The following is a 12619-nucleotide window of genomic DNA, read 5'->3' as shown; positions in this document are numbered from 1 at the left end:
TGCATGAAAACTGACAACAAAACACGGAATTCTTATGGAGAGACTCATCCAAGAAGGCAACAACTTTCATATAAGTATCCATCTTAGTAACTCGTCATCCTGATAGAAAGATGAGAAAGCCTAGTTTCTTAATCCCCGTGGAAGAGAAAAGGGTGACTCGAAATAGAGTGACTCAAGGAAAGGCGTAAAAAATCTACGTTCCCTTCCACGATCAATTCCCTTATATAACTAAAGAGTTGCTAGACTCAACATCGACCAGTTTGGCTTGGTAATCCTACAGGCAGTCAAGCTTTGATACCAACACTGTCGGGACCCCGATCCTAAGCCATACGAATCCAGCATGTAACATATCACATCACTTTGCGGCCTCACGCACAGTAAACTCCACGGCTGCCACCTTACCTTGGCCAGGACCGTTTGCATCTTTTGGCTCACGTATATGAATATGTCGGTAGCATTCATATGTCAGAGAACCTAGGTCGACATGGATAGTTATAGATCCAAGTGCCACAACCATACACGAACATGCATACGTAACCTACCAATGCAGGTGTCGGTCATCAGCGTGTGTAGACGAGTCGTAGCAAGCTACATAGACTCCATTACACCGCGTGACATTTCCCCGTGGGGACAGACAGAGCAACACAGAAGGATACATGTCGTTTAATCAATGTGTCCGGAGCAGCAGTAAGCTACCAAGGATCAGTGGAAGCACAAATAGGCATTTCCCCATAAACAAGGCTACTAAAGGCATACAACTAGGTGTCGATTCCCACACATGCAATGCATTTCAAACATATACGCAATATGCTCGATATGTGTAGATACAACATGGCATCACAACACAACTCTATGACTCAAGCATTTATTAAAGACCCATAAGAGTCAACATAGTGTGATATTACAAACAGGGGTCACATGACCCAACACACAAGTCATACAAGCATCAAGCGGAAGCGTAACATGTTCGAGTACAGACATCTTCTAAAAGTGGCTCGAGGAGCGTGAAAATCTACAACAACCCTACCAAAGGAGCCACTCCTCTGTATGGGATTCCCAAGCTATTCCAGTCAACATCGAACACATTGCATAGAACCAATACTGAGACTAATGTCTCCTCTACAATTTTTTTTAAGAAACTGTGAGTACAAAGGTACTCAGCAAGACCTACATCAGAACTAACTACATATGCATCAGTATCAATGAAGGGGTTGTGGAGTTTAATTGCAGCAAGCCAGCTTTGACTCTTGGCTAACCTGTACTACGACTACGAGTGCTTTATTTCAGATGGGATAGCACACACTTGTCCACATAGTCACCAAGTCAATACACCACTATTGATCCACTCTCGTCTCCCTACGAGAAGGCCATCCATAGCACTCACACTTATCTTGCGAATCTTAGAGTATCCATTCCACTTGTCTATGAACCATATAAGTGTCCAAGTAGTCCATTCCGAGGACGCGGCTATTCGAACAAATCATTCACCCTGCAGGGGTATACTTCTTCACACATACTCCCGCCACTTATCGCCATGTGCACGTCATGCACCTCAGTAAACTTCAAGCGTAATACCAGCGAGGGAGTTGGACACGGACGTTAACTTACAGTGACTCACGTCCAGGGTAGTTTCCTATCTGAGTTGGAACCCATAATGGAAGTCCGGTCGAGGTTTCCAATATGGACTCAAACGTTGTGAGCAGTGCCCCAAGTCGGCCCCGACTGGGCCGTTCATCCACTTCGTAGGCCCGGCCACACCTAACAACGTTTCGAACTACTTCAACTTCTGTACTGAGAACAAGGAAGTTAATAGGCTGAGAGGGGTCGAGTTACCGGAACCCAATGTGCGGTTGTATCTTGTCTTGGAACACAAACACAAGATCTCTCGTCCTAAGAGTGGTCTCAATGAGACAACCCACCATGTACTCCTACATGGCCTCTCATCACTACCTTTACAAATTCGGATTCACACTATTAGCTTTCACACAGTAGGACATGATCACAACCATTCCAATTCATCACCCAAATGGATCAGACCCGACACAACTCTAAGCATAGCAGGCATGTATGAGTAGCACAACAAGTCTCAAGCACTTGCTACTCATGCTAAGTGGTTTCAACTATTTATTGCGGCAAAACAGGTCATGCAGAGGAATGCTCAAGGGGGTTGCTTGCCTGACAATTCTAAAGATAACCATGTGTCTTCATTAGTGTTAATGATCACAACGTCGGAACCATCGTCTAACGAGGGTGAACAAACAGCGGCAACACAAAAGGAACAAACATTTAATTCATGGAAATGCAACATTATGATGCATGATCATGATATGGCAATATGATGTTAATTGAGCTAATGCATGTAGCAACAATATTAAATGAAATTCAGTTAAAGGTTCAAATTCAAACTCCATATGTGACTATTTAAATGTCATTTGATGGAATTGTCCCAAATAGAGGACATAAGTTGTTCTAATATGCATGAAAATGCCATAAACAGATTTCTTAGGTATTTCTGATAATTTTTCATATATAAATTATTTCATATGAAACTATGAATTAATTTCTATGAATTTTTAAAGTTTAGGATATTTTTCTGGAATTTTTTGATTTAATTTTAAATCAAAAATTAACTTATTGCGTCAGTCCTAATGTCATGCTAGCGTTAGCAGGTCAACCGAGTCGGTCTAGGTCAAACCTGGCCGATGGGACCCGCATGTTAGTGACACATTGCTTATCAGACTTAATTTACAATTAACCCGAGATTATTAAAGGTCCAAGCCCACCTGTCATGCACATAGGGCCTTGGTTAGTGGCTAAATAAACCCAACCATGTCAGTCCATTGCCGGCTCAACGCAGGCGACGCAAGACTGCGACATAGGCACGTCAGAACTTGCCATCCGGCGACCAAACGACTTGCGGCTGGGCTCATTCAAACGCCCTCGCTCCTGCGCATCTTAGGTAGTAGGTGGCCGAAGCTGGGTGGCCTGAGACGTCAACGGCGGCGAGCCAGGCGGCGGTGGGACTCAGCCATGGTGTCCCAGCTAGCTACAACACGAGAGGTAGAGCGCGAGGAGAGGGAATAGGACAGAGAGCTCATGGCGATCTCGAGGAGCAGTTGGACAAGCTCGGGGACGAACCGCAGGCAGCGAATCGACGACGAAGAGGACCTGGGGCCGGCGGTTGTTGACAGGTCGGGGACGGCGTCCTACGGCGTCGGGCCTCGCATGCCTTGCTGGAGAGCTTGAGAGGGACGAGACGGAGGTTGTGATCGGCTCGGAGGGGTGAGGAGAGCGCAGCGGCTATCGATACGACGGCGGCGAGCTCGAGCAGGGCTTGGCCATGTCGAGGGGGGAAAGAGCAGAGGGAAGAGAGAGAGAGCAAGGGATAATGATGAAGTGGTCACAGGGATCCGGACGGCTACCGGATGTCTATCCCCACCATCGGTCTGGTGATCGAGGGAGGCAAGCACCTCGCGTGGTGCATGCGTGGCGACCGCCGTGCTCGGCCTCGCCTATGCGAGTAGGCAGAGGTTGAAGATGGACATGCCCGTGGTGGGTTGGGCCTTCAACAATGCTGGGCCACACAGGTGAGCGACATGTAAGATTCTTCGCACTTTTTTTCTTTTTCCTATTTATTTCAGTTTTCTATTTTCTGCAGCTTTGTTTTAAATTTATTTTTAAAACAAAAATACATTCATAAATTCTGAGAATTACTATGTGGCCTCTTAAAATATACCCAAAGCCACTCATATATTTTCATAATTATTGGAGTTATAAAATATTATTTATAGAATTAAACCAAAGCACAAATATGACTATAAAAATATGCAACATTTTTGGTGGGGAATTTAGCCTTTCCCAAAACGGACGAACATTTTACAAGGCATTTTGGATTCATTTAGAAAATCAATTTAAATTGTTTTTTAGGACGATCTTCTAGGGTTTATACAATCCCCATTTCAAGTTTAAGGAAAACAAAATAACATGATGACATGATGCATGATGCAAGCTAGGCAAAGACAAGCTAGGCTATGACAATGCGCCTAAGGACAAGGTCGCCTTCCTCAAAGCTCCGGGCGTGGACCCTGCGGCTATGATAGTGGTCCATGGCTGCTGGTACCATGCAACATGCACAAAGGCCCAGAGACGATCTTCCTCGAGGAGCGTGTCATCGTCATGCAACAACTGTTGGTGCTCCACCTCATCGTAGGCAAGCACTCGAGGTGACCCGTATATGAGTTCCATGGGGATAACTTCTTCTTCCCCATATACAAGGGAGAAAGGTGTCTGGCTGGTAGCTCGATACAGTGTCGTCCTGAGGGACCAAAGAACCACCGGCTACTCATCAATCCAGCACTTGCCGCATCTTTGCAGTCTATTGAAAGTTCTTGTTCCGAGTCCTCGCAACACTTCAACATTCATCCTCTCGACTTGTCCATTGCTCCTTGGGTGTGCAACAGACGCAAAGGAGACCTTGCTTCCAAGGTTTTAGATGTACTACATGAATATGCGGCTTGTGAACTGGGTGCCATTGTGAGTGATTACTCTGTTGGGTACTCCAAAGCGGCACACCAGTCCTTTCATGAACATGATAGCTGACTGTGCGGTCACCTTTCTCACTGGCTCCACCACAGGCCATTTCCTGAACTTGTTGACTGTTATGTACAAGAACTCGAAACCCCCGACATCACGAGGAAAGGGGCCCAGGATATCGAGCCCCCAGACCGAGAATGACCAGGATAAGGGGATCGTATGGAGGGCTTGCGCTGGCTAATGAATGTTCTTGGAATGGAACTGGCAGACCTCAGACTTAGTGACTAGCTCAATTGCATATTGGAGGGTGGTGGGCCAATAGAAACCCTACTGGAAAGCTTTCCCGACAAGGGCCCTTGATCCTATGTGTGATCCATATACGCCTCAGTGAATCTCTATCAACAACTTTAGTCCTTCCTCCCAACAGATGCACCTTAGTTTCACACTATTGGGTCTCCTTCCGAACAGAGTGTCATAAAAAAACTGGTACATACTAGACCTACGGATACTTTTTTGGCCTCTTCTTGTTCTTGGGAAAGCTCTCCTGTTTGAAGGAATCGGACAATATGTTGTGCCCAAGCTGGAATCTGCGGCTCGACAGCAAGGACAAAAGGCATATCCTCGTTCGTGGGAGCACTTACCTCTACCGTGAGATCCTGGGGTTCCATGGGAGGGAGCGGCTCACCATGCGAAACGGAACCGCCCCTCGCAACTTTTCTACCGGAGGCTTCTGGAAGCTCTGCTGAGGAATGTTTGCCGGAGTTCATCTTTCTTCTTTTTTGGTCATCATTGAAGGGGATACAGATGGTTGAGCGCGGTGAAGGACAAAAATTCTTGGTTCCATAGGAAGTTTCTGTGCGACACACTTTGATAGGTGATCGGCAACGCTGTTCTCTGCACGTGGCACATGTTCTGTGTGCAATCTGTCAAAGTGTTCCTCCAACTTCCCTACTTCCTCTCGTAAGCCTCCATCAACAGACTCTGATAATCTTTGTTGACCTGCTTCAGAATGAGCTGAGAGTCTCCTCTGATGATCAGCTTCTTGATTCCCAACTCTACCGTGATTCTAAGTCCTCCAAGGAGTCCATATTCGGCGGTGTTGTTGGTAGCCTCCTCCCGGGGAAAGTGCATTTTGACCACATATTTCAAGTGCTCTCCGGTGGGGGCGATGAGGAGCATACCTGCCCCAGCACCGTGGAGTGAGAAGGCACCGTCAAAATACATGACCATATTCCTTGGGTGCTTCCCTGCCGGGGATAATTGTTTCTTGGACTTCCTATTCTGGTGTGGGTGTCCATTCAGCGATGAATTCTGCCAGCGCTCTGCTTTGAATGGTGGAAGTGTTTTCGTACCTCAATCCAAAACTTGATAGCTGTAGCGCCCACTTGACTATCCCACTAGTGGCTTCGGGATTCCTCAGGATACGTTGCAATGGAAAAGGGGTGACAACCGTGACCTCATGGGCTTGGAAGTAGTGGCATAGCTTCGTCGAGGCCATGATGAGGCCAATGATTAGCTTTTGCACTCCAGAGTACCTTGACCTAGCCCCCTGTAATAAGGAGCTGACAAAGTACACCGGTCGCTGTACCACTTTCTTCTTTGCTATCTCTTTGGTATTCCCTCTCCTAGCCTGCTGGGGTTCTTGTGAGACTGTGTTGGGTGTTGTCGCACGTGTCTTGACTTCATCCCCAGCAGCATTGGCCACAGTGGTTGCATCTTCATCTACCTCCCCCTGCGCCATCAGGGTTGCACTAACCAATTGATTCGTTGCCGCCAAGTATAGCATAAATGACTCTTGTGGCTTAGGAGCGACCAAGGTGAGAGCGGAAGAAAGGTATGTTTTCAGATCTTGCAGTGCTGCGTCCGCTTCTGGGGTACACTTCATCGGGTCAGCCTTCTTTAGTAATTTGAAGAACGGCAAGGCACTCTCAGTAGATTTGGAGATGAATCTGCTCAATGCGGCAACGCATCTGATCACACGTCTCTCGTCCTTGACTGTCCTGGGTGCATGTATGTGCTCGATTGTTTTGATCTTGTCGGGATTGGCTTCTATTCCTTGCTGAGACACAAAGAACCCAAGTAGCTTGTCGGACGGAACACCAAACACATATTTCTCAGGGTTGAGCTTTAGGTTTATCTTGTGCAGGTACGCAAAGGTATCCTCCAGGTCTTGTACAAGGGTAGCCTTGTCTCTGGTTTTGAGCAGTATGTCATCCATGTAAGCCTGCACATTTTTGTGCAACTGAGGTCCAAATCCCATCTGCACGGCCCTCAAAAAGGTAGAACCAGTGCTCTTTAATCCGAAGGGCATTCGTATAAGGTAGTACATGACGCATGTAGCTATGAAAGCGGTCTTTTCTTCATCCTCTTTGACCATGAATATCTAATGGTATCCGGAATATGCATCCAGGAAGGAAAGTCGATCACATCCGGAAGTGGCATCAAGTATCTGACCAATGCGCGACAAGGCAAATGGATCCTTTGGGCATGCTTTGTTTAAGTCAGTGAAATCAGTGCAAAGCCTCCATTTTCCATTTGCCTTGGGCACAACTACCGGGTTAGCTAACCACGTTGGATGCAGTGCTCCTCGAACCAAACCATCTACTTCTAGCTTCTTGATTTCTTCGGTGATGAACTGTTGTCTTTCCAAGGCCTATTTCGTAACTTTCTGCTTGATGGATCTAGCGTGAGGGCAGAAAGCAAGGTGGTGCTCAAGTATCTCTCTAGAATACCGGGGCTGTCAGAAGGTTGCGAGGCAAACCCATTTGCATCCACCCATAGAAAGGCAACGAGCGCGCTTTCCTATTTGTCGTTAAGGGTGGCACTGATAGTAAATGTACCGTGAGAGCCATCCTCCCTTGCCGGGACTTTCCTTGTCGCATGGTAGGAGACCTTGGTTTTCCTACTAGTGGAACTCTCCCGAAGGTCATCAACAGGTGCATCGCACTCCGCGGAGGCGCGCTTCCCGGAGTCCTTGCCGGTGTTCCTGCTAGATTTCATTTCCTTCCTTAGGCTCCTTGCAGGAGCGGGGCCTTGTGCGGCCTCAGGTGCTACTGCATCTCGATACATCTGGTCTACGCAAATGACTGGATCTTTCTTGTCATACGGGATGGAGATTACTTCCATGGGGCCTTGCATCTTCGAAACGTTGTAAGCATAGTGGGATACTACCATGAATTTTGCCAAGGCTGGGTGACCAAGAATTCCATTGTTCGGCAAGGAGAGTTCGACCACGTCAAATAGGACCTTATCGGTCCGGTAGTTGAACTCTCCGCCAAATGTAATAAGCACAGTTATCTTCCCCTTGGGCTGGCCTCTCGCGGGGTTAATTCCTTGGAATGAACCAGTAGGCTTGAGCTCATCGTCAGGGATTTGCAGCGTCTTAATCACCCATAGGTTCAACCCTGCCCCATCGTCAACTAATATCTTACTAACTTTGAGGTCGCGTACTATCAGCGAAACCAACAGTGGCACACACCCGACCATAGTAATGTGATCAGTGTGATCCTCTCCGCCAAAGATGATAGGCGTGCGCGACCATTCGAGTGGCCTTCGAGACTCTGCCGCTGGCGCCATGGATCTAACTTCGCGCGCCCACTGTTTGAGTTGGCAGTGAGAGGAGAGAAGGGATGCACCCCCGTCAACACACATGGCATCGGTTGCCCTCTGGAATTCTTTATCACTGGAATCCTCTCCACCGCCTTCATCATCACTCACATCATCTCCTTCTTATTTCTCACGGCATGTGGCAGTCTTTTCCTTTTGCTATGGGGCCTTGCCGCCGCGGCCTTCTCTACCACCGCGGCCCTTCCCGGCAGCACCATCTTGGCCCTTCTCCTTGTCATGCTTATCGTACTCTGCTTTTTTGCTTTTTAGCAAGCTGCTCAACTTGGCGGCATTCTTGGAGATCGTGGGCCCTCGTGCGATCGATCTTGTAATATGGACCATGAGACTTTTTGGTTTTCTCTGCCACTACGGCCTCCCGAGAATCAGCGCACAAGGTAGCTCCCTTGGCGTGGGTCTCGGCTATCTCCTTATTGCCGGCGCTAAGATCACTAGAACTTTTAACGGCCAATAGTGCCTTTCCCTTGCGCTTCTTGTTACGCTTTCGGTTCCTCCCCTTCGATCCAGGAGTATTGTCATCGTCATCAGGGTGGACTCCGACACCTTCCTCCTATTCGGGGAGTCGCCTTCCTTCTTGAGCTCGAGCACATTTGTCCGCCAACTTGTCGAGCTTGTTGACGGTCTTGGGGAGTTTGACATTCATCTTGGCACGCATCCTCCTGTTGTGCTTGTTCAAATGAAATGCGGCAATCATGGGTGCGGGGTGTATCTTGGGAATGTTGCGATCCACTCTAGTGAACCTCTGGATGTACTTCCACAGGGTTTCCCCCTCCTTCTGTAGGAGGACATACAAGTTGCTCAGTTGTCTTGGCTCCTGGTGGCCACCTGTGAAGGCGCCAACAAACTCGTTGCACAAGTCAGCCCATGATGAAATTGAATTCTCTGGCAGGTGCACCAACCACGGCCTCACATTCGTTCTGAGTGCCAAAGGGAAATAGTTGGCGAGAACCTTCTCATCTCTTCCTCCGACAGCTTGGATGCCTATCGTGTAGATGCCCAGGAATTCTGTCTGGTTGAGCTTTTCGTCATACTTCTCCGTTAGTTTAGGCTTGAAAAGATCGGCTCGACGACCAGTGGACCTGTCGTAGCTCACGAGTGAAGGCGGGACATCTGAACTCGTAAGGTAGGTATACACCAACACCGGGTGTGGGGTTGCCAGTGTCTATGCCATTGCGCCTGTTAGATTGATGGTGTGCTCCCTCTCGTCATTCAATGGTGAATTGTGTGTCCTCCTTCGGCCGGTCTTCTAGGACATGCCGTTGGTCTCGCTGGTCGCGCAGGCCGGACGAGACCATGGATACCTTGTCGGACCCGTCAGTGCGTGGAGCTTGTTGTGGCTATCCTTGGGTTTGCTGTCAAGGAGGGGACTTGATACGTCTCCAACGTATCTATAATTTTTGATGGTTCCATTCTATTATCTTGTCAAACTTTGGATGTTTTGTAGGCCTTTTATATCTTTTTGGGACTAACTTATTAACTCAGTGCCAAGTGCCAGTTCCTGTTTTTTCCGTGTTTTTGACCCTTATCAGAGGAGAATTTAAAACGGTGTCCAAACGGAATAAAACTTCCGAAAAGATTTTTTTCGGAACATAAGATACGCAGGGGACGTGAGAACCAAGGCAAAGGCCACCAGGGGAGGCCACAAGCCCCCTAGGCGCGGCCAGGGGGCCCGCGCCTAGCAGGCTCGTGGGCCCCCTGTGGCTCGTCTGCCCTACCTCTTCCGCCTATAAATTCTCAAAAAATCCAAAACTGCGCGAGAGATCCACAAAAATACTTTTCCGCTGCCGCAAGCTTCTTTCTCCGCAAGATCCCATCTGGGGCACGTTCTGGTGCCCTGCCGGAGGGGGGATTTGGATACAGAGGGCTTATTCATCAACACCATGGCCTCTCCGATGATGCGAGTAGTTCACCATAGACCTTCGGGTCCATAGCTAGTAGCTAGATGACTTCTTCTCTCTCTTGGATCTTCAATACAAAGTTCTCCATGATCTTCGTGGAGATCTATCCGATGTAATCTTCTTTGCGGTGTGTTTGTCGAGATCCGATGAATTGTGGATTTATGATCAGATTATCTATGAATCTTATTTGAGTTTCTTATGATCTCTTATATGCATGATTTCATATCCTTGTAATTCTCTTCGAGTTGTGGGTTTTGTTTGGCCAACTTGATCTATGATTCTTGCAATGGGAGAAGTGCTTGGTTTTGGGTTCATACCGTGCGGTGACCTCACCCAATGACAGAAGGGGTAGCGAGGCACGCATCATGTTGTTGCCATCAAGGGTAAAAAGATGGGGTTTACATCATTGGTTTGAGTTTATCCCTCTACATCATGTCATCTTGCTTAAGGCGTTACTTTGTTCGTCATGAACTCAATACACTAGATGCATGCTGGATAGCGGTCGATGTGTGGAGTAATAGTAGTAGATGCAGAAAGTATCGGTCTACTTGTCTCGGACGTGATGCCTATATGTATGATCATTGCCTTAGATATCGTCATGACTTTGCGCGGTTCTATCAATTGCTCGACAGTAATTTGTTCACCCACCGTAATATTTGCTATTTTGAGAGAAGCCTCTAGTGAACACTATGGCCCCCGGGTCTACTTCACATCATATTTTCAGCCTTACACTTTTACTTCGTTGCACTTTCCGCCTTCAGATCTCACTTTGCAATCAATCTTGAAGGGATTGACAACCCCTTTATAGCGTTGGGTGCAAGCTCGTTTGTGTTTGCGCAGGTACTCTGGACACTTGGCTTGATTCTCCTACTGGATTGATACCTTGGTTCTCAAACTGAGGGAAATGCTTACTGCTACTGTGCCGCATCACCCTTTCCTCTTCAAGGGAAAAGCAATGCAAGCTCAAGAGACAGCAGAAGGATTTCTGGCGCCGTTGTCGGGGAGGATCAAGTCAAGAATAGTCTCCCGTCAACGTGTCAATCTCTGGCGCCGGGTATTATTCTAAGTGAAGCTTATCCAAGCAAGTGTCGCAAACTCATCTCTTGCATTTACTTTTTTGCCTCTCGTTTTCCTCTCCCCCACTTCTGAAAAACAAAAAATTACAAAAATATTTGTCTTTTTCGTTTGCCTTTCCTTTGCTTGTGTGCTATGTGCCTTCAATATGCTTGCATCTTCGCTTGGTGAAAATCTATTGATATGGATCCTCATCCACTTGCTAATCTCTTTAAGAGATCCAATTATGTTGATCCAATTGCTAGTGATTTGAGTGCACTTGACTATCTCTATGGAGTTTTGCTTGAGATGCGTGAATCTGAAAATTGTGATGAAGAAATTTATGAAGTGATTCACGAGGGCTCCTTGAATGAAAACATGATTGCAATGGTTTCACTATTAATTCTATTAGTGACAATCATGCTAAAAATATGCAAAACCCTAAGCTTGGGGATGCTAGTTTTGCTATGTCCACTACTTGTTGCAATGATCGTGATTGGGGTGATAATTTTTCTTATGATCTTGAATTTTTTTTTAACCCTCATGATGATTATGATGTTTGTAATAATATTGAAAGTGGGTTTGGAGAAGTCATGACTTTGGTTGATGATAATCCCACTATTTTTGAAGAGCGTCAACTTTGCATGCATGTGGATCATGAAAAGAATATCCTTTGTGATAGCTATATTGTTGAATTTGATTATGATACCACATGTAATTGCTATGAGAGAGGAAAATATTGTGGTAGAAACTTTCATGTTACCAAATTACCTCTCGTTATGTTGACATTGCCATTGTCTCTTTCTTCTTCCTTGCATTTGGTAACTATTGGTTGCCTTGCCAATTTGTTTTCCTATAAAATGCCTATGCATAGGAAGTACGTTAGACTTAGATGTGATTTTCACATGTTTTATGATGCTCTCATTGTGCTTCAATTGCTATCTTTTATGTGAGCATCATCAATACCTAGCTAAGGGCGTTAAACAATAGCGTTTGTTGGGAGGCAACCCAATGAATTTATCTTTGCCTTTTGCTTTCTGTTTTGTTGCATCCACACCATCATAATTCTGTTATGATTGTGTCTTTTGTGTTTCTTTTTGTGTTTGAGCCAAGTAAAACCTTTATGACTAGTTTGGTGATGGTTGTTTGATCCTGCTGGAAAAAGACAGAAACTTTTCGCTCATGAAATTATTTTTCATTTTTATCCAGAAAGAGATTTTGAGTTGATTCTTTTTGCTGCTAGTTGATATTCCTTTTGCCCAGGATGTCATAAGTTTTCAGAATTTTTGAGGTAACAGAAGTATACGAAGTATACAGATTGCTACAGACTGGTCTGTTTTTTATAGATTCTGTTTTGTTGTGTTGGTTGCTTGTTTTGATGAAACTATGGATAGTATCGGGGGGTAATAGCCATGGAAAAGTGAGAATACAGTAATCTAACACCAATATAAATAGAAATCAAGATTGCTACAGTACCTAAAGAGGTGGTAATTTGTTTTCTTGTGCTAATG

The sequence above is a fragment of the Hordeum vulgare genome, chromosome 1H (genome assembly GCF_904849725.1).
Source record: "Hordeum vulgare subsp. vulgare chromosome 1H, MorexV3_pseudomolecules_assembly, whole genome shotgun sequence".
Taxonomy (NCBI): Eukaryota; Viridiplantae; Streptophyta; class Magnoliopsida; order Poales; family Poaceae; genus Hordeum; species Hordeum vulgare.
This window is presented reverse-complemented; position numbering follows the sequence as displayed.